The 18,869-nt window shown below is 38.0% G+C and overlaps 1 protein-coding gene across 1 annotated transcript in view; it reads left to right on the top strand.

The window, feature by feature from the left end:
- Positions 1-5,089: 5,089 nt before the first annotated feature.
- EPB41L3 (erythrocyte membrane protein band 4.1 like 3) overlaps positions 5,090-18,869 on the top strand; it is a 158,458-nt gene continuing 144,678 nt past the window's right edge. The window contains exon 1 of the mRNA XM_058177308.1: positions 5,090-5,108. The gene's annotated coding sequence lies outside the window, so the exon portion shown is untranslated. The remainder of the gene's footprint in view (positions 5,109-18,869) is intronic.

Here is an 18,869-nt window from a genome sequence, read left to right as displayed (position 1 = left end):
CAAGAAGAGGGCCATGAAAATATTTACAGACCCCTCGCATCCTGGACATAAACTGTTTCAACTCCTACCCTCAAAACGACGCTATAGAGCACTGCACACCAGAACAACTAGACACAAGAACAGTTTTTTCCCGAAGGCCATCACTCTGCTAAACAAATAATTCCCTCAACACTGTCAGACTATTTACTGAATCTGCACTACTATTAATCGTTTCATAATTCCCATCACCAATCTCTTTCCACTTATGACTGTATGACTATAACTTGTTGCTGGCAATCCTTATGATTTATATTGATATATTGATCATCAATTGTGTTATAAATGTTGTACCTTGATGAACGTATCTTTTCTTTTATGTACACTGAGAGCATATGCACCAAGACAAATTCTTTGTGTGTCCAATCACACTTGGCCAATAAAAATTCTATTCTATTCTATTCTATTCTAGTTGGTAGAGTCTAAGTTAGTGATTCTAGCTTCACATAGATTCTCATGAGTACTTTTATGGTTCTACTGGCCTTTGTCATACTGGCCAAATTATCCCAAGATATTTTTGGGAATTTTTGCCTGTAGCACTGATCCAGCTATGACTGGTAACCTAGTCCAGAGGTCTCCAACCTTGGTCCCTTTAAGACTTGTGGACTTCAACTCCCAGAGTTCCTCAGCCAGCTTTGCTGGCTGAGGGACTCTGGGAGCTGTAGTCCATAAGTCTTAAAGGGACCAAGGTTGGAGACCCCTGGACTAGTCTACCTCTTCTCTAGCTTAATAAAAAGTATCATCTGAAAGTCTTGACAAATCAAATGCAGGATATATAGGCCCACTTCTATAGCATATAGTACAGGGCATCTTAGAATATAATAGTATAAATGATTAAAAAGTATGAATTAATAAATGACAAATGAAAATGGATGTATTGGGTGTCAGCGAAACTAAGTGAAAAGGGAATGTAGGCATTGTGTCCAATCTGGCAAAATAGAACCAATGACTACATGCATTAAAGTGTAGATTTAATTATGAATAAATTTTTGTACACTTACATGTACACTGGTTAACTCAAAAAGTTATTGTAGATTTTTTTAAAAAATATCTATTTTTTAAAGTACAAAGCTAAAAGATAAACAAAAAGAGGATTTGTAGGGGGAAAAAGCCCAGACAGAAAAAAGTAAAGGTGTACCAATTTTATGCAGAGACACCAAATCCCAAAAATTCTCATAGTGTTTGATTTTCTGATTTTCAGCATAAACAAGCCACAGCAGGGCCTCTGGTGGCTCAGACAGTCTGTTATTAACACAGCTGCTTGCAATTACTGCAGGTTCAAGTTCCACCAGGCCAAGGTTGACTCAGCCTTCCATCCTTTATAAGGTAGGCAAAATGAGGACCCAGATTGTTGGGGCAATAAGTTGACTTTGTATATAATATACAAATGGATGAAGACTATTGCTTAACATAGTGTAAGCCGCCCTGAGTCTTCGGAGAAGGGCGGGATATAAATGCACATTAAAAAAAAGCATAAAATTGGTGCACCTAAACATCAAACTAGAAACATAGAGAAACATGGTTTGTTCTTTTTTGCGGGGAACTTTGGGAAATGGCACTGTCGCTGAGGACAATTGTCTTCATAGTCTTGCAGCTCAGTGCTAACTGACAGGAGCACTTCAGGCAAAGATGTGTAGGCAGCAATCCAAGCAACATTTAATGTGGATAAGCATTAGAAACTGAACTGTGGGCAGAGCAATACATTCCCCTCTAGGGACACACACACATGCATGAGATTAGCAGAAGATTCATGGAAAAAGCTCTAATATATTTTTTAAAAAAACACTTTCACAGCTAGTATCTATTAAGCACTGTTGGGTTTCAGGGTTTAGTGACCACCGTCTAAATGACAGATTTTCTGAGATTTCACTGATAGCTGCCGCAAGCATTTTTAGAGGCAACGTAATCAAGTCAAATGACCAATTAGGATTGGGCACAAACAAAGAACCAATCAGAGACCATTCCTCATCAATATGTACCAATCAGAAATCAGTGTAGCTAAAGGCCAATTAGAAGCCAAGATACTGAGCCGTAAAGACAAAAGCCCAGTCAATGCCTACCATGTGGATTCTGAAGATGCCAACCACGCATCTTGCAATTTTAGTACAAAAGATTGAAATTGAAAAGATTGAAGTTACCTGAAGTCTAGGTAACATTCAGTTCTGCAATCTTTGAATCCATTTGGACATTGTACAGCAGTGTTTCTCAATCTCGGCAACTTTAAGATGTGTGGATTTTAACTTTCAGAATTCTCACTGGTCTGAGGAATTGTGGGAGACGAGGTTCATACATCTTAGAGTTGCTAAGGTTGAAAAAGTCTGTTCTGTAGCACAAAATATTTCCACATTATACCCGTCCCTAAATCCGGGAAAAGAGAAAAACCTCCTGGGCAGAAGCTTACCTTTTCTAGCTTAACTATTTCATGGAAAGCAAAAAAAAGATTCTCCCCTCCCTTTCTTGAGTCAGCTACTATGTGCAATTAGAGCCATATCATTCTGCTCATTAACAATCAGAAAGTACTTTGGGGATTTGTTTGTTTTTTGTGGTCACTCTGAACATGGATCAATTAATGCATACTATTAGCTGTGTCTTTGTCAAAAACAAAACAAAAGTATATGTTGCTGCAGGGTGATTAAGCTATTTCACTTAGTTCTTATACTATACTGCATAGAATGGATCCATAATGCACCTCCTATAAGAAACATGGCTTAAAATGAAAGACTAAATACTGTCAATTAGTAATTCATAAAAGTAAATACTGTTAATTAACAATTTGCCAATATATAAGTATATTTATCTCAGTTAAATCAGCACAAGAAGAAGCCAAATAACCATTTTGCTAGTAGTTGAGAGAATAAAGAAAAGCTTTCTTCCACTTCCACAAACTTAACTAAAGAAAATCAATAAATCATTTTATTTACTTTCCTATGCTTCAAGAATGTAGATAAAATGTCTTCGAAAGATTTCAGTGCCCAGGTTGCTGATTTCCAAGTAGAGCCTATAATTAAGTGAAATAGAAACAAGCCAATCATTGATTTTGCTCTGCATTATAAATCTAGAATGCTGTTGTCCAGAAAGCTGAAACAAAAGTATAGGAAGAGGAAATCAAATATTCCTCTTTTTAAAGATCATCCATACAAGCATCTGAAAAGGCTACAAAACTCCCTTAGCAAACACAGACTAAGTTACTGATTTATATTGCATAAATTTTGGAACAATTTAGTTGTCACTCTATGAAGTTAAAGCCAATACAACTAGATTTCCCAATGAAAAGAGTTCTTTATTCTTGTTGTCATCTAGGGTGTGTAGTTGTGTGCAGCAACAGTTCTTATTCTCAATTTGTTCACTAGTGAATTATGCTTAGAAGTATACTAACAAGACAAGGCACAGAATGTGTGTGATCCATACAACATTTGGAATGACTATTAAGATGAGCCTAATTGGTTAGCTCATTCTAAATTATCTCAGATGAGATGGTTGCAATCATCCTGTCATATTTGACAAAATGATATTGGTTTGGGGAAATAAAAGAAAGGGAAACAGTATTTCCTCACTGATTTCTCCCTCCCTCCCTCCCTCCCTCCCTCCCTCCCTCCCTCCCTCCCTCCCTCCTTCCTTCCTTCCTTCCTTCCTTCCTTCCTTCCTTCCTTCCTTCCTTCCTTCCTTCCTTCCCAAACAGAAAGATGGAATCTTTTGAGCAGTACAGGAACTGAATATCTAGAAGCAACTTTATTTACCCAGAGATAGTCTTCTTTGTTCTCAGTGCAACTAACAAGCCCTGTAATATCAAGGCAGCAATTTCAGGAAAGGGAATAAAGTCCATAGCTGTGCCTACCAGTCTTGCCGTTAGGGTTCTGGCAGAAAAGCAGTTGATTATCTATCCAGAGGGAAGCTAACAATTGTTAGGTGGCAGGCAGTAAGTAGCAATGACTAGCTAGGCATTGTGTACGTATGGTTTACAACTATATAGTTCTCTGCCATGAATTGCTTGGCTATTTTTGGAATCAGTCTCACTGTATTTCCCACCTGTAAAAAGCTACATGTTTCCATATGTTCAGTCTCTTGCTTACATAATACTATACCTGTGCGTATGGCAATTCTGTGTCCTGCTCATGGGTTACCTTGAAACTGTCATCACTCCTTGGATTATAGCATCAAAGTCCAGTATTAGCTGGAAGGTGTTGTGTTGAAGAACGTTCACGCATGACACAAATACTTCTTTTTTTCCTTTTTTTTCTTTTCTGTCTCATTGAGCAATGAGATGATGGGACATATTTTTTCTTGGGTTTTTTTTTTCTTTCTCTCTCCTTTCAATTGAAGTACTGTACTGTATGTGGATCTGCCAGAAATCTGAAGACTCATACCTTTAATGTCGTGGATGGAGAACCTCTGCACACCTTTGTTGCATCCAAGAGATAAATATATTTTATTTTCTGTGATGAACTGTTCTCCCAGACTTCACCACACAGATGCCATTTTTTTCCTACTCCTCGACATCTCTTTTCAAAAAGTTATCAGCTGCTTTAAAGATCAAAAGGCGGCTCTCGAATCCGGTTCAATTCCTGCTAGCTACGTGGACAGAGCCGTGCTACTCTCTTTAGTTTCTTCCGCCGTCCTGAGCCAAACGCAGCAGATCTCTGAAGGCAGGGCTGCTTCTGCCTTATCCTCGGAATCCCTTTCATTCCCTCCCGCAAAAAAGAAAGAAAAAAAAAAGAAAGAAAGAAAAAAGCAGCAGCAGCCTCCAAATTGCGCACACTAAGAGAGGGAGGGAGAAGCGAGTGGGATCCGACGGAGCCACCAATAGGGAGACGCTTTTGAGAGCGGGGGCGTGGCTAGCAGGCTCCGGTAGGTCGGTGGGGCTGTTTCCCAAAGCAAGCAGCATTGCCGCTCTGCAGGTGGCGAAAGGCTAGGCTCGGAGCTTGCCGCGGCTCTTCAGGGTTGCCAAGCGCGCCAAAGCGCTTCGCAGACCTGGTTCCTTCGCGTCCTGCATCGGGTCTACTTCGCAGCACTTTTCCTCCGGAAAGCGGGAAACGCGCGGAATTGGGTGTCGGGGGGCCACAGACAGCTCGCAGGTGAGCCGCCTCACTTCCGCGCCTTGTATTTTTAGCGGTCTCAGCGGCTGAAAAAAGGGGAAAGGGTGGGGGAGCGAAAGGGATCCGAGGAGATTCCGTGCGCCTTCGCCAGAGCGGGCTAAGGGATGCGCCGGAGAAAACGCCGTCCTGTCCTTGGGCTTGAGGTCAGAGGGAAAGGACTCTGCCCTGATGGGCTGCTGCCCCGCCGGGCTATCTTCGCAAGAATAGTAGCCATTCCGCCACGGAGTTAAATGCTAGCCGCTTGAGCGCCCGGAGATCCGCCTTGTGCCAGTTTTCCCCACCGGGATCCTCGGACTGATTTGGCCTCTTTTGCGCCGAAACACCGCCCGCCCCCCACGTTAACCTCTCTCTCCCGCCTTTCCCGGCTCGAGCTTTACAGGGTCACTCTGTGTGTGCGTAACCCTTATGAAGCACTGATCCCCCCCCCCATCCTTTTTCGGCAGCAGCAGCCGCCGGCCAGCCTGGAAGATTTTTATTACCTCTTGTAGCTTCGGTTCGACCACCCATCACATTAGGGAATCTGTCTCTGATTTCTCTCCTCTCTTCTGTGATTCCTAAGAGAAAGGGAGCCGTGAGGATCGGGAGTTAAACAGCTAACGAACTTCGCTCCCCCTCCTCCAAGACTTAATTTTGCCAGTCCATATATAGAAACCAATTGACGGCACAACTTTTGCTGTGTATGTCTGTGTGTATGTGTATGGTTGATCCTTAATTCAAGGCAGGAAATGAAGATCCTTAAGCCCAGGTGAAAGGATAAGGATCCTTCCCGTCTTCCTACTGATGTTTTCTTCTACAGATCAGACCACAAATAATACATTTTTTTCCAAACAAGTGGGAAAACTGCTTGTTGCTCATATTTTCCAAAACAAAATCCATACTGTGTAGAGTATGCAACATTACAATATAAGAAATACTGTGCAATCTAAGAAATGTGTAGGTAGCTAAAAATTATTGAGAGTATCAGCTTCCTCTTTATCCCATCTGTCTTTCCCCGCACCCTTGTTCTATCTCTTTTTTCTTATATCTTGAATTCATGTGCTCATATGAATCCTATGAACCTTTCCCGTTTTCCTCTTATCAGACTATGTAACGGGGAGAAAAAGCTAGCCCATATAACGTGAAGTCCAGGTTATGTTGTAATTTTAACACTCCCATTAAAAGCATAGGGCTACTTTTATCTCCCAGCAATGTTTAATCTCTGGGTTTGTCTCTCTCTCTGAGAATGGTTTTAGAGGGACAGAGATACTGCCTCAAATATACAGCAGCTGCAATATTACAGTGCAATATCACGGAGACCAGTGGGGAAAACATGTAACAGATACTGCAGGGGAATGGAAAGACAACACAAATAGGAAAAATAACTTTAATAAACAATCATATATGTAATGTTGCTAGTTATACTTGCTAGTAGAAAGTAGACTATATTTTTTTTCTTAAACGACTTCATAATAAATATTCTGTAGTGTTTATAATAATGAGGGGATTGACTGACTGTATGATTAACGACAAAGCTGTAATATCTGGGTATACCAATTTTTTTTCTAAGTATAACATATTTTTACCAGCGTACATTTGACCAAATATGACGATAATCCTTTAAAAAAAACTTCTGACTTTTCAGGATGAAGAAGATTGATGTTGTCCTTGCATGCTTCCCTTGTCTTGTAAGCTTTACTACATTACACTGTAGTATTTTATGATAGCCTTCCCGCTTATATTACTCAGTTTAAATAAATTGATTTCCAGTAAATGAACCATAAGAGCAAAGTTATTTGATGGTGCTTATAAATATGCACATATGCATCCTTCCCATGAAGCTTTATGAATCAATTTGAATAATGAACTTTTCCCCTCCAAATTTTTAATCAACACTTTCCTATTCAAGGAAACCGTAAAGAGATTAAAATAAAGGAAATAACCACTATATATTAAATTTACCCTGAAACAACCCCCTTCTCTTAATTGTTTCCTCATTTCATCTTGCCTATTATAAATAAGAATCAAAATAAGAACACATTGGGTAAATATTAACTAATAAACAGCAATTTCTCTGTCTTTTGCTGGGAGGGAACATAAACACTCAAGAACCTGCTTTATCTACAAGGGTAATTAAAATTCTTTTTTTTAGTCAGCTCGCTTCAAGCTCTTTTAAAGGTTGAACTTTTTCCAATAAGGTTTATCTTTCTTTCTGCTGAATTTAGTTGTTTCACACATCACTTGTGCTTTCCCTGCGGTTCAGTGACATTGTAGGACCTTATGGTTAAACTAATTGCTGATTGTCCAAGCTGTTGCTACGGTAGGATGATGAAATTTTGGGTTCTAATCACATTTGGGCTGTTGCATTTCATTGGATAATAGAAACAAGGGGGCTAGCAAGTAAGAAGTTGACTGGCAATTTAATTTCAGACATAAAATGGGATGAGCTGGGATCCTGCCATTTCTAAAGGGCAAAATCCAGATTGGATAGGGGTTATAGTACAGTATTGATGACTAATGCTCAGAGTATAAACATAAAGGCTGCATCAGCAAATTCAAGGTACTATATGTTTTGCAAGTATCTGGAAAGTTCTGGAGATTTCACAAACAACTGATTGCAGTTGTGTACACTGTTGAATTTGCAATATGCAGTTAGATACCGATTGTGATTAATGGGAACAGTTTGTTCATTCTGTATCTGAAGCATTAAGAATATGAACTCTGATACATATTGCAAGGTTCATTTTCTTATCTTTTTTCCAATATGAGGTGGTGGGGGGATTGTATCCACAAAGAACTGTCCTCATACCCATTTAGCCATTTTAATTTTCTATGGGTAGTCTTATTTAATTGTCACATGTGATACCTTACTCTTCTAAGAAGCTCATAGTGGAATTTTAGGGTTGGCCTACTTTACTGTTGGAAGAGCCTAGGGAGATTACTCAGGTTGAAAGAACAGAATTGTCAGGTTCACCAGATAAAGGCTATTACTGCTAGCTCTCTCTGTTTATTCTGTAATACTGATGAAATGGGCTTTTTCGACCAGATCGTAACTCTGTTCTGCACTTGCTACAGTTAGGCTTATTAAAAGTCTCCCATAAGAAACAACTACAGTGACTTTTTTGACCTTAAATTCCGCTACAAAGTAGGGAGGACAGAGGAATTGAGAAATGGACTGGGAAAATCTGTAATTAATGTGTACAAATATTTAGAGGTAGGGGCTTTTTTGTGTGTGAGATTCAGTTTTTGATTCCTGATGAACTGCTTGGACAAGTCTCTATGGATTTCTTGGCAATTTTTTTTTGGGAAGTAGTTTGCAGTTGCTTCTTCCCTAGGGCTGAGAGAAAGTAGCTGGCTCAAGATTACCTAGTCAGCTTCATACCTGAGACTAGAACTCACAGTCGCCCAGTTTCTAGCCTGATGCTATGACCATACCTTTTAAATAAATAAATAAATAAATAAATAAATAAAGGGACAATTATGGTGCAGGACTGTTTATTTTTCATTGTTTTATTTATTGGTTTAACGGCTGTTGTAAACCACCCAAGGTTGCTTAAGATGGGTGGCCCTATACATCTTTTAAATAAATAAGTAAGGCAATACACCAAGCTGGCTTTCTGTATAGAGGTGTACTTAATAATTTAAATTATGACCTCTTACAGTTCTTAATGGCTTAGGACCGGGTTACTTACGGGACTACCTACTGCCACCGTTTGCCTCCCACCGACCCATGCGCTCTCACAGAGAGGGACTCCTTAGGGTGCCGTCAGCCAAGCAATGTCGGCTGGCGGCCCCCAGGGGAAGGGCGTTTTCTGTGGGGGCGCCAACCCTATGGAACGAACTTCCCCCTGGACTCCAACAACTTCCTGACCTTCGGACCTTTCGCTGCGAACTGAAGATGTATCTATTTTTCCGCGCAGGACTGGCTTAGAATTTTTAGATGTTATTATGGGTTTTTAATTTTTAATTGGTTTTTTAGGGTTTTAAATGTATTTTGAATTTGGGCCAAATTTTGAATAAGTTTTTTAGTTATTGTTTTATTTGTATTGTATTTATTGACTGTCGTTTTTATTTGGCTGTTAACCGCCCTGAGTCCTTCGGGAGAAGGGCGGTATACAAATTAAAATATTATTATTATTATTATTAAACCTCCTTTGACAGCAACAGGCCTCTATTGGCAAAGCGAACAGCTCAGAAAAATCAAGCATTATGTGTCATACAATGGCCAATCAGGAAACTCACAACTACGGAAAAGAGAGTGATAGCCCTCTCCTTGTGCTCCTTATCAGTTTGTCATAGGGGCTGTTGAAACTGAGGATTTGCTTGAAAGAGGCAGTGCAATTAGAATTCTATTTTTTCCCTCCCATTTTATTCAAATAGCTGATAAATCACAGCAAAGTTAGTTTCATTTCCTCCGGCCCAAGATTGCAAGGGTGCTTTACTTCTTTTCCTTTCGTTGCCAATTTTTCTTCTTTAATAAAATAGAATTTCACAAATGCAAATTAGTTATTTTTTTCCTGAACTCCACATCTTTCTGTCCTGCTCAGGTTGAATCATCTATGTGCATGCAGATTATGATATAGATTTACCATATATGCAGTGGTGGGATTGAAGTCATTTAACAACCTCTGCACCAAGACAAATTCCTTGTGTGTCCAATCACACTTGGCCAATAAAAAATTCAATTCTATTCTATTCTTTTTTTTTTAATTTGCATTTATATCCCGCCCTTCTCCGAAGACTCAGGGCGGCTTACACTATGTTAAGCAATAGTCTTCATCCATTTGTATATTATATACAAAGTCAACTTATTGCCCCCAACAATCTGGGTCCTCATTTTACCTACCTTATAAAGGATGGAAGGCTGAATAACCTTGGGCCTGGTGGGGCTTGAACCTGCAGTAATTGCAAGCAACTGCTGTTAATAACAGACTGCATTAGCCTGTTGAGCCACCAGAAGCCCTATTCTATTCTATTCTATTCTATTCTATTCTATTCTATTCTAATGATTTCTTCCAACAACCAGTTTACAAAACTGCTCAGAAAGTTAACAACTGGTTCTCCCGAAGTGGTGCAAACTGGCTGAATCCCACCACTGCATATATGTGCACTATTCTAACTATACATCTACCAATAATATAGATTTAACATGCTGTAAAGTGTTGCAGAGTAAAGTGTGGGCAGGCTGTGGACAGTATTCTACCTATTCTTCTTCTTAATTGAGAATGGCAGTAACCTTTATTTCTTTCTAAGTCAGATGAAGTGGCAGCTGGGATTGCTGTAGCTAATGATTGTTTGGCAAGTAAAACTTTTGATTTTCTTACACCACATAAGCTTCTCTGCAATCAGCAGATTAGATTCTGCAACAGTCTTCTCTGGCACTCTTCTCCCACATTGTGCTCTCAAATGCGTCGTGGACCTTCAGACCATTCCTTCAGCAGCGCAAACACTGCCTAATGCATTTTAGGATCAATAGCCACCTTTTTTCTGGATTGAAACCAATAGTCCATTTTCAGGAGGCTACTAGAGCTAAGCATATTCACACCATTGTCTCCACTTCCTAGAGTTTAAATCTCTACCTGTAATGTCAGCAAAGCATCTAATACTGATATCAACCCATCTGTCTTCCTCTCCTCCTTATCAAAATTACGTCCTATGGAAACGTCTCAACTAAAGAATTCAAACTGTTTTGGGTGTCTGTATAGATATGTGAAGAGCCACAAGAAGCCGTGTCTGAAACCAGGCTTATCACGCAGCGGGTTTTTAATGTATGCTGTCTGTCATTCTGGAGGTAATAAACAGCCATTGATGACCCTTTAAGAATCTGTTTAGGACTTTAAAATTATGACCAACTTCATATCTAATTGCTGCATATTCCACAGTTTAATTATGTATTATTTAAGTAAGTTTTTTTTTAAATTCACCACTGCTTTCCTCATATTTAGCTTTAGATCCCCAGTTCTAATAAAGAGAGGAAGAAAGACTTGCCTCTACAAACCTTTTCAATACTGTGCATGAAATATTTATTTTAGATGGATCTTTCCTAATACATCCTGGAAGGGTGCAGTCAGACCGTTGCAGAGTAAAGTGGTCAGGCTGTTTTCTGGCTTCCTTTCCTTTCAGATTTCAGCCTAAGCAAGGAAGTTCTGGTATAATGATGGCGGCCTTCCATTCTCTTCAGTGCAAGATAGTTTTCTGTTAAAGCATCTGGAAAGTGCTGCCCTGACATATATTGCAGAGATTTCACTAAAAAAAAAAGGGGGGGGGATTTTATTCTTGCTGGTTTTTTCCTATAAGGCTATTCTGTGGTATGGCAGACTAGGACTGGAGTGGCTGTGATCTACTCTATAGGAATATCATCTTACTGACCAAATGTTCCATTTGATAGTCTGCCAATTCTGAGTGCATGACGCTGCATTTGGATGGATGACACAGTATAGAAATATTGTTAATGTACAGTACCGTTCACTTATCTGCCTCACTGTCATCCTTACTGAGCTAGCCAGGGTGATCTTGGTTATGTTCTTTGTTCTAGAAGATTTCAGGATGCACATTATGGCTTCTGAAATAGGAGTGGCTCAGGATTTCATGTCTTCTATTATCATCATACACCTGTCCCAACTATTATTTGACTCCACACATATAGCAGAACATATGTTAGATTTTGTTTTCTGCAGCTCAGATTGGTTCTCATTTGGGAGAGACAAGTTGCTCCCTGCTCACTTTAGATTGATGGCTAATATAAACTTTTGTTTCAGTGGGTGACCCAGTAACAGGGATCAGTCCAGATGCTAATGGATGTGAATGGTTTCATGAAAGCGTTTGCATAATTTCTTATATTATATGTCAGGAAATTAATGAACTGGCTGATCTGTTGAAAATAGAAAAGACTGGGCAACTGAACCTATTGCTCTAAGTATCCTCTTTCTTGTCTCAGAACATTATTGTATCTTTGGTTTCCTATGGCGGGAGCTGAGAGTGATGACGGGATAGGATGTCAGTTAGCCCATAAGTGGAAGAATTCCAGTGACAAATCAGGTTGAGTCTGAATCTGGCCAGTCTGAAGACATATTTTTCTGCAACAAAAGAAGGTCAGAATGTTTTTCCACTGCTTCTACTGCATCAGTCCAGAACAGGTTTTCTTCTACCAAGATATTAGTGGAATGGAGCCAGAATAATGAATAATTTGATAGGTTCTTTGTACACAGAGCCAATGGCATCATTACTGACATGGGCCCAAGTGTTGAGGCAGATCATAAAGTTATAATATTGGCAATCCTTAATCCTATTATTTGGGGTTCTCTTTGACTTGTGGATAGATGAGGGCTGCCATCTGCTTATTTGACTTCTAACTGTCCTGCTAGATTAAGTAGCAATAGCATTTATATACCACAATGCTTTACAGCCCTCTCAAAGTGGTTTTACAGAGCCAGCATATTGCCTCCAACAATCTGGGTCCTCATTTTACTGACCTCAGAATGATGGAAGGTTGAGTCAACCTTGAGCAGAAATAACCCGCAATATTGCATTCTAACCACTGCGCCACCACGGCTCTTCTCCAAATTGAGTAACATGGGAGTTCCCACTGATTAAGGATACTTCTTGTTGGAGGGGGTTGTGTTCCTATCTGCCCAAAGGAGACAGTAACCAGATCTAGGAAATCTGTGCAATTATAGGGTAATTTCAATCATGCCATTTTTAGGAAATATAAATGAGAAGGTGGTGACTTTGCAACCCACATTCAAATGATTCTGATTTTCTGAATTTCCACTGAGATATGGTACCAGCTCTGCTTTGGATGCCTTGGTGGATGACAGTGCCAGAAACTGGCAATGTGGTAAGGGGATCCAGACCCTGTTACTTTCTTGAAACTCTTAACTCTGGGGTGTCAAACTTGCAGCATCATGTTATTGTCATGTAATGTATTGCAACTTTTCCCCTCTTCAGTAAACTGGGAGGGTGGGGTGGGCGTGGCCAGCATGTGATTCATCTGGCCCATGGGCCGTGAATTTGGCACCCCTGTCTTAACAGCTTGTCCTACTATCAATCATGATATAATTCTGGAACACCTGAAATCATTGGGTATGCAGGCCTTATTTTACAGTGCTTCTAATCTTTTATACTCAAAGAAGATACCAGGCGACTGCTATCTGACACATAGGCAATTGTCCCCTAAGGTTTTCATTTCATTCTTTGTGGACTTCTACAGCTTGATGTGGAAGATGAAGATGAAACCTCTGGATTACCTGGAATTTTATGCAGCTTCTTTTCCAAAAACTCTACTTTACTAACCAGAGCATACAAAACATTTGCTAGACCTATTCTTGAATACAGCTCACCTGTCTGGAACCCATACCACATCTCAGACATTAATACAATTGAACGCATCCAGAAATATTTTACAAGAAGAGTTCTCCGCTCCTCTGAAAACAACAAAATACCTTATACCACCTGACTTGAAATCCTGGGATTACAAAACTTAGAACTCCGCCGACTCCGACAAGACCTATGTTTAACACACAAAATCATCTATTGCAATGTCCTTCCTGTTAAAGACTACTTCGGCTTCAATCGCAATAATACAAGAGCAAACAATAGATTCAAACTTAATGTTAACCGCTTCAATCTTGATTGCAGAAAATATGACTTCTGTAACAGAGTTGTTAACGCTTGGAACTCACTACCTGACTCTGTGGTCTCATCTCAAAATCCCAAAATCTTTAACCAAAAACTGTCTACTATTGACTTCACCCCATTCCCAAGAGGACTATAAGGGGCGTGCATAGGAGCACAAAAGGCCTACCATTCCTGTCCTATTGTTCCCTTTCATTATATCAATACTTTGCTTATATATATAGATATTTTAGCCTATATTTTATATTTTATATATATTTTAGCCTATATACATGTTTATGTGTTTATATGATATGTTGTTGTTTTTATGTCAATGTTTGTGTATACTGTTGTGACAAAATAAATAAATAAAAAATTTTTTTGGAGTGAGGACTCTTATCCTGATGATAGTTGGCTATTTTACTCTTTATCATTGAGCTCCAAGTACTCAAGATTCTGAAATGCACTGGGTGAGAGAGAAAGGGATAAAAATAATTCAGTCAAAATTATCTAATATGAATCTGGACTTGGAGATTATTTTTAGATGAAGTTGCAATCCTCTTGAAAGAGCAAGTTCAGCTTTCTGAATCATCGGTTGTCACTGGATTTACTGGCTTTTTGGTAGGACATGCCTTTACCCAATTACTCTTACACGTTTGCTACCTGTGACCCCTTTTAAGTTGCTTGGATTGGGTGATAATTACTCACACTTTAGTTATATCCTGTTAAACTATGATTTTATTAAGGAAAAATGTTTGCAAGTTGCATTCAGTGCAAAAAAATAGCAGCTGGTCTGCTAACAATGCAAAAATGAAAGATCCACAGTGATTGCTCATTGAGCAATTCAGAGTGTTGATATTGATATCAATTAAATTTATTTGTTAGATTCATATCCTGCCTTTCCTTTAGGAACCAAAATGGAATTCATAATTTTTCAGTTTTTTCCCTCACTAACTCAGAGAGGCAAATTCAACTGAATCTGAGGGCAAGGTTGAGGGGAGGGGAGGGATTTGAACCAGGGTCCTTGTACCAGAATAACTCTCTTTCAAACTCTGAATTGCTTGAAGCGTGACTAACTAAGGGATAGTCTTTTCCACCATGGAACTGTCTGACTAGAAAGGCCCTTTAAAGATACCTCTGCCCTTAGAGGTCTCTCATTTTGACAGGCAAAAAATATTTTCACCTTCTGGGATAAGAAACACAAACCTTCAGATATTTGGTCACATTTTCTCAGTTTTAGCTATGAATCGTTAAATTACTTAAATATATATTTTAGTGTTTGTTTATTGTACTATATTTTAAACTATTTTTACTTTATTTATTTATTTTTTGTTCAATTATATTAAATGCCTTGAAATGTGGAGTATATATTATATAAATAAAGTTGTTTATTTTTCTGTAATAATACATTTCTTGAAGAAATTTGAGTCAGGATCTATACTGCTAAATTTGGAAAATATGAAGAATAACAATTCTACATGATAAGCTGGGAAATTCAAATTAGATAACTGTGCTTTAAAAGGTAGACCAAATGAAAATGTTAAAATAATTAGGTATGTTTGCAGCTTTTATCTTGCTGGAATATTGCCTCTAGAAAGTGGCTTGTTAGGGAATATAATTCTGTATGTGCTGTATGCTAAGACACCTTATATTGCATTGTGCCCAAATGCATATAATTTCACAAGCAAAACATATTTCATATCTAACCATAGAGGTTATGCACCCCAACAATCCTTAGAAGTTTCTTAATAGAAAACTCTCATTTCATGGGATTATGAAGATCCATATATAAAACTGCTTAAACTTCATAGGATCAGTTTTATGGAAAACCATTCGCGAGTGCTGATCGTTCTATTTTAAGTATTGCGGTGGTTCCTGCAGCTTTATGTATGCAATGCTTTTCATTGCCAAAATACTTAAAATACTTGATAGCAGGCTAAAAATAGCTACATTATTTGCTCTGGAAATACTGTTGCCACATATGCTCATTCCTGAAAATCAAATATACCCGATTATAACAGTATCTTCACAAAAATCCTTTTATGAAAAAAGGAAAGATGGAATTAACATTTTAGTAATCACAGTGATTTGAACTTATTATTGTGCATTTCAGAAAGTTTGAACTGTTTTGTTTTTAGTGCAATTTAAATGAGGGTTAAGCAGTACCGTTTTTCAGAAATTCGGCAGAAGAACTTTAGCCTAAATCAACAGATGTTGGCACGGAATTATTTTAATAGCAGTGATCTGAAGATTAAAGGTTTACAGTTACATAACTAAACATGAACAGAATTGCTGTGACATTAGTAAAATAAAAAATTATAACTGTCATTTTGAGCTTTATGTTAGAATGTACATTTCATTTTTTTAATTATATAGTGGCTTGATTCCTTTCTTTCAAAGTACAATTTTAAATATGTTTTAGAACAAAATTCATTAAAGATTTAGATGTACCTCTGAATTTTTTTGTAAAAATCTGTAAACAATTTCCATTTGTCTTTCTCTTTGTAAATTTATCTGAAAGATTGAGGCAGGTTCATATGTACTTGAAATACCTTGAAATTCTTTTCATGATTTCATTATTAAATAAACATGGGCCATGTTAGAATTCCTACAAAGGTTCTTTTTGGCACTTTGTTACAGATATTATTCTTCTGATGAGAGATTCATTTTTGAAAGTGTACAAAGAGTCACATGCATATGAGACTATCAATTTCAGGATAGGAAACGTTAGGCAAAGAATAGAAAAAATAGTAAGTAAAATAAATTACAGTCATGGATAGCAGAAAGGAAAATACAGAGAAATCTGTTGCACATTAGTGCCATTCATTATCCCACCCCCCAGCCTTCTGTCCTTACAAATAAGCTTTGATTCAACATCTATATACTAATTCATACATTGGCTCTTGTTTTTCTGAATTTATATCATTCTTTTTAAAAATCTCAAAAATTTACTGAAGCCAACAGGCAAAAATAGTTTTAAAATTCCGTGATCAGTTTATGTTCACCTTTCTCATCTATAATTTGGATAAAATATGAGTCATAGTATTCTAAAAAAAAATTGAAAGCATTTTAATGCTTCCTTTACCTGCATTGAGAAATATTTCGATGAAAGTAACTCTACCATGAAGTGGGTAACGTACTTCTCTGAGCATCAATTAAGCTGAGATATAGGTGATGGATCTTGGGCAGTTAGGCCTGCATTCCAATAATAGACATTTTGCAAAAGATGGAAAGTGGGTTGATTTAACGATTTGCTGTAAAAATAGAATATCTGCTATGCCCCAAAATATTCACAGCTAACTGGATGCCTGAAGAATTGTAATTTCAATGTCTGCTGAAGATGTAATTATCCTTTAAATTACTGCATGGAGCTGAACTGACATTTCTAGCGTCATAACCTCTGTCAAACTCAAATGGAGAGGGTAAGAATTGACAGCATATTAACAAACAGCACCAAGAAAATGGTGCGTCTATGTACCTCCCTTTTCGACAAAGGGACAAAAATATGTTGGCGATAATTCTAGGACATGGAATCATATAGTAATTGGAAAATGTTTTCGTTAAAGTCAAAACTGCTTCATTATCAGAATTTATTTGAAATATTTGTGGGGAGAAGCTCTAGGGAGAGATGTGATTGGCAAAATGAATTCTGTATTGCTTGCTCACACAGTCTTTTGTAATAAATTCATACTATTCTATGTAATGTGACCCCAAATGGTTAGTGCAATGCATGGTGAGCTAAATTTTGTCTTTATTCCTAATATTTCCTAATTAGTTCAATCAATCAATCAGAATAGAGCTGGAAGGGACCTTGGAGGTCGTCTAATCCAAGCCCCTGCTCAAGCAGATGACTCTACTATTCCAGATAAGTGACTGCCCAGTCACTTTTAAAAAAACCTCCAATGATAAAGCACCCACAACTTCTGGTGGCAAACTGTTCCATTGGTTAATTGTCCTTACTGTTAGGAAGTTTCTCCTTAATCCCAGGTTGATTCTCTGCTTGATTAGTTTCCATCCATTGTTTCTCATCCTGCCTTCTGGTGCTTTGGAAAATAAGTTGACCCCCTCCTCTTTGTGGCATCCCCTCAATTACTGGAATACTCTCAAATACTAGTTTCAAGGAACTAGTATCAAAGTTTATGCATCAGGCTATTCAAATGCACAATTGCCTTAAAAAGTTATTTCCCCCCCCACACACACTTTTTTTTGTGTTTGACACTGCAGGTGTATTAAAATTCAAATGCAATTTAAGAAGCATAGATTTTCTGTTGTACTACATAGAACATATAGCATATAACTTTATGAATACATTAAAGTATTTATTCTTGTTTAACCCATGGTAAAATCGTGATTTTATGAAGACACTGTAGCAACATCAAAGGAGAAAATTTGTCACAATATTAGAGAGAACTTTGTGAGTTATCAAAGAGAGATGGTGTCCTATCAGTCTTCTGTCTATAAGTCGAATTGGACAATGTTGAAAATTCAATGTCCTTTTGTTTAGTTGAGACCTGTTGTAATTTTAATCAGTGACTTGTCAGGAAAATTACTTCAAACATCGTGTTTCTCCTTTTAATGACTTCTCTCATGGGAAGACAACTGTAACTGGTTTTACTCTCACATTTAATTTGGTCATTCTTATTGTACAATAGCATTTATCCTGACTCTAGCTATAATTCTTGCATGAATATTTAAAGTAGCTGTTTAGAAAAGGCGAAGGAAATAAAAACTGAGATCCAAAGGAAGAAGTGCTGGTGACAGCTTGGGAGGTAGAGAAATATTGTATATTTTGAATGATAGATAAGAATATCCGGAGCACCAAATTCTCTTTACAAGGCTGCCACAGGAAAAATAGCTACAAGACAATGTGCATGATTGTTAATTTACACATAGTTAATTGGTTTTGTTAGATTTATATCCTCCAAAAGTTAAAGATAGGGAAGGTACATGGGGATCTTCTTGCATTTTTATCCCAACAGCAGGCCTTTGAGATAGGCTGGCCTGAAAGAAACTAGGGAAATGGACCAAAACCATTGTACCATACTGGCTCTCCAATGATTGCTAATCTATCTTTTGGCATATGTTTTTCTTTTGGTTTTGAGTGAAAGTATTATACCAGGGCTTCATTTATAGGATTCCTCAAGTCATTTC

The sequence above is a fragment of the Ahaetulla prasina genome, chromosome 3 (assembly GCF_028640845.1).
Source record: "Ahaetulla prasina isolate Xishuangbanna chromosome 3, ASM2864084v1, whole genome shotgun sequence".
NCBI lineage: Eukaryota > Metazoa > Chordata > Lepidosauria > Squamata > Colubridae > Ahaetulla > Ahaetulla prasina.
Note: the sequence above shows the minus strand (reverse complement) of the source record. Positions and strands in the feature narration are given on the sequence as shown.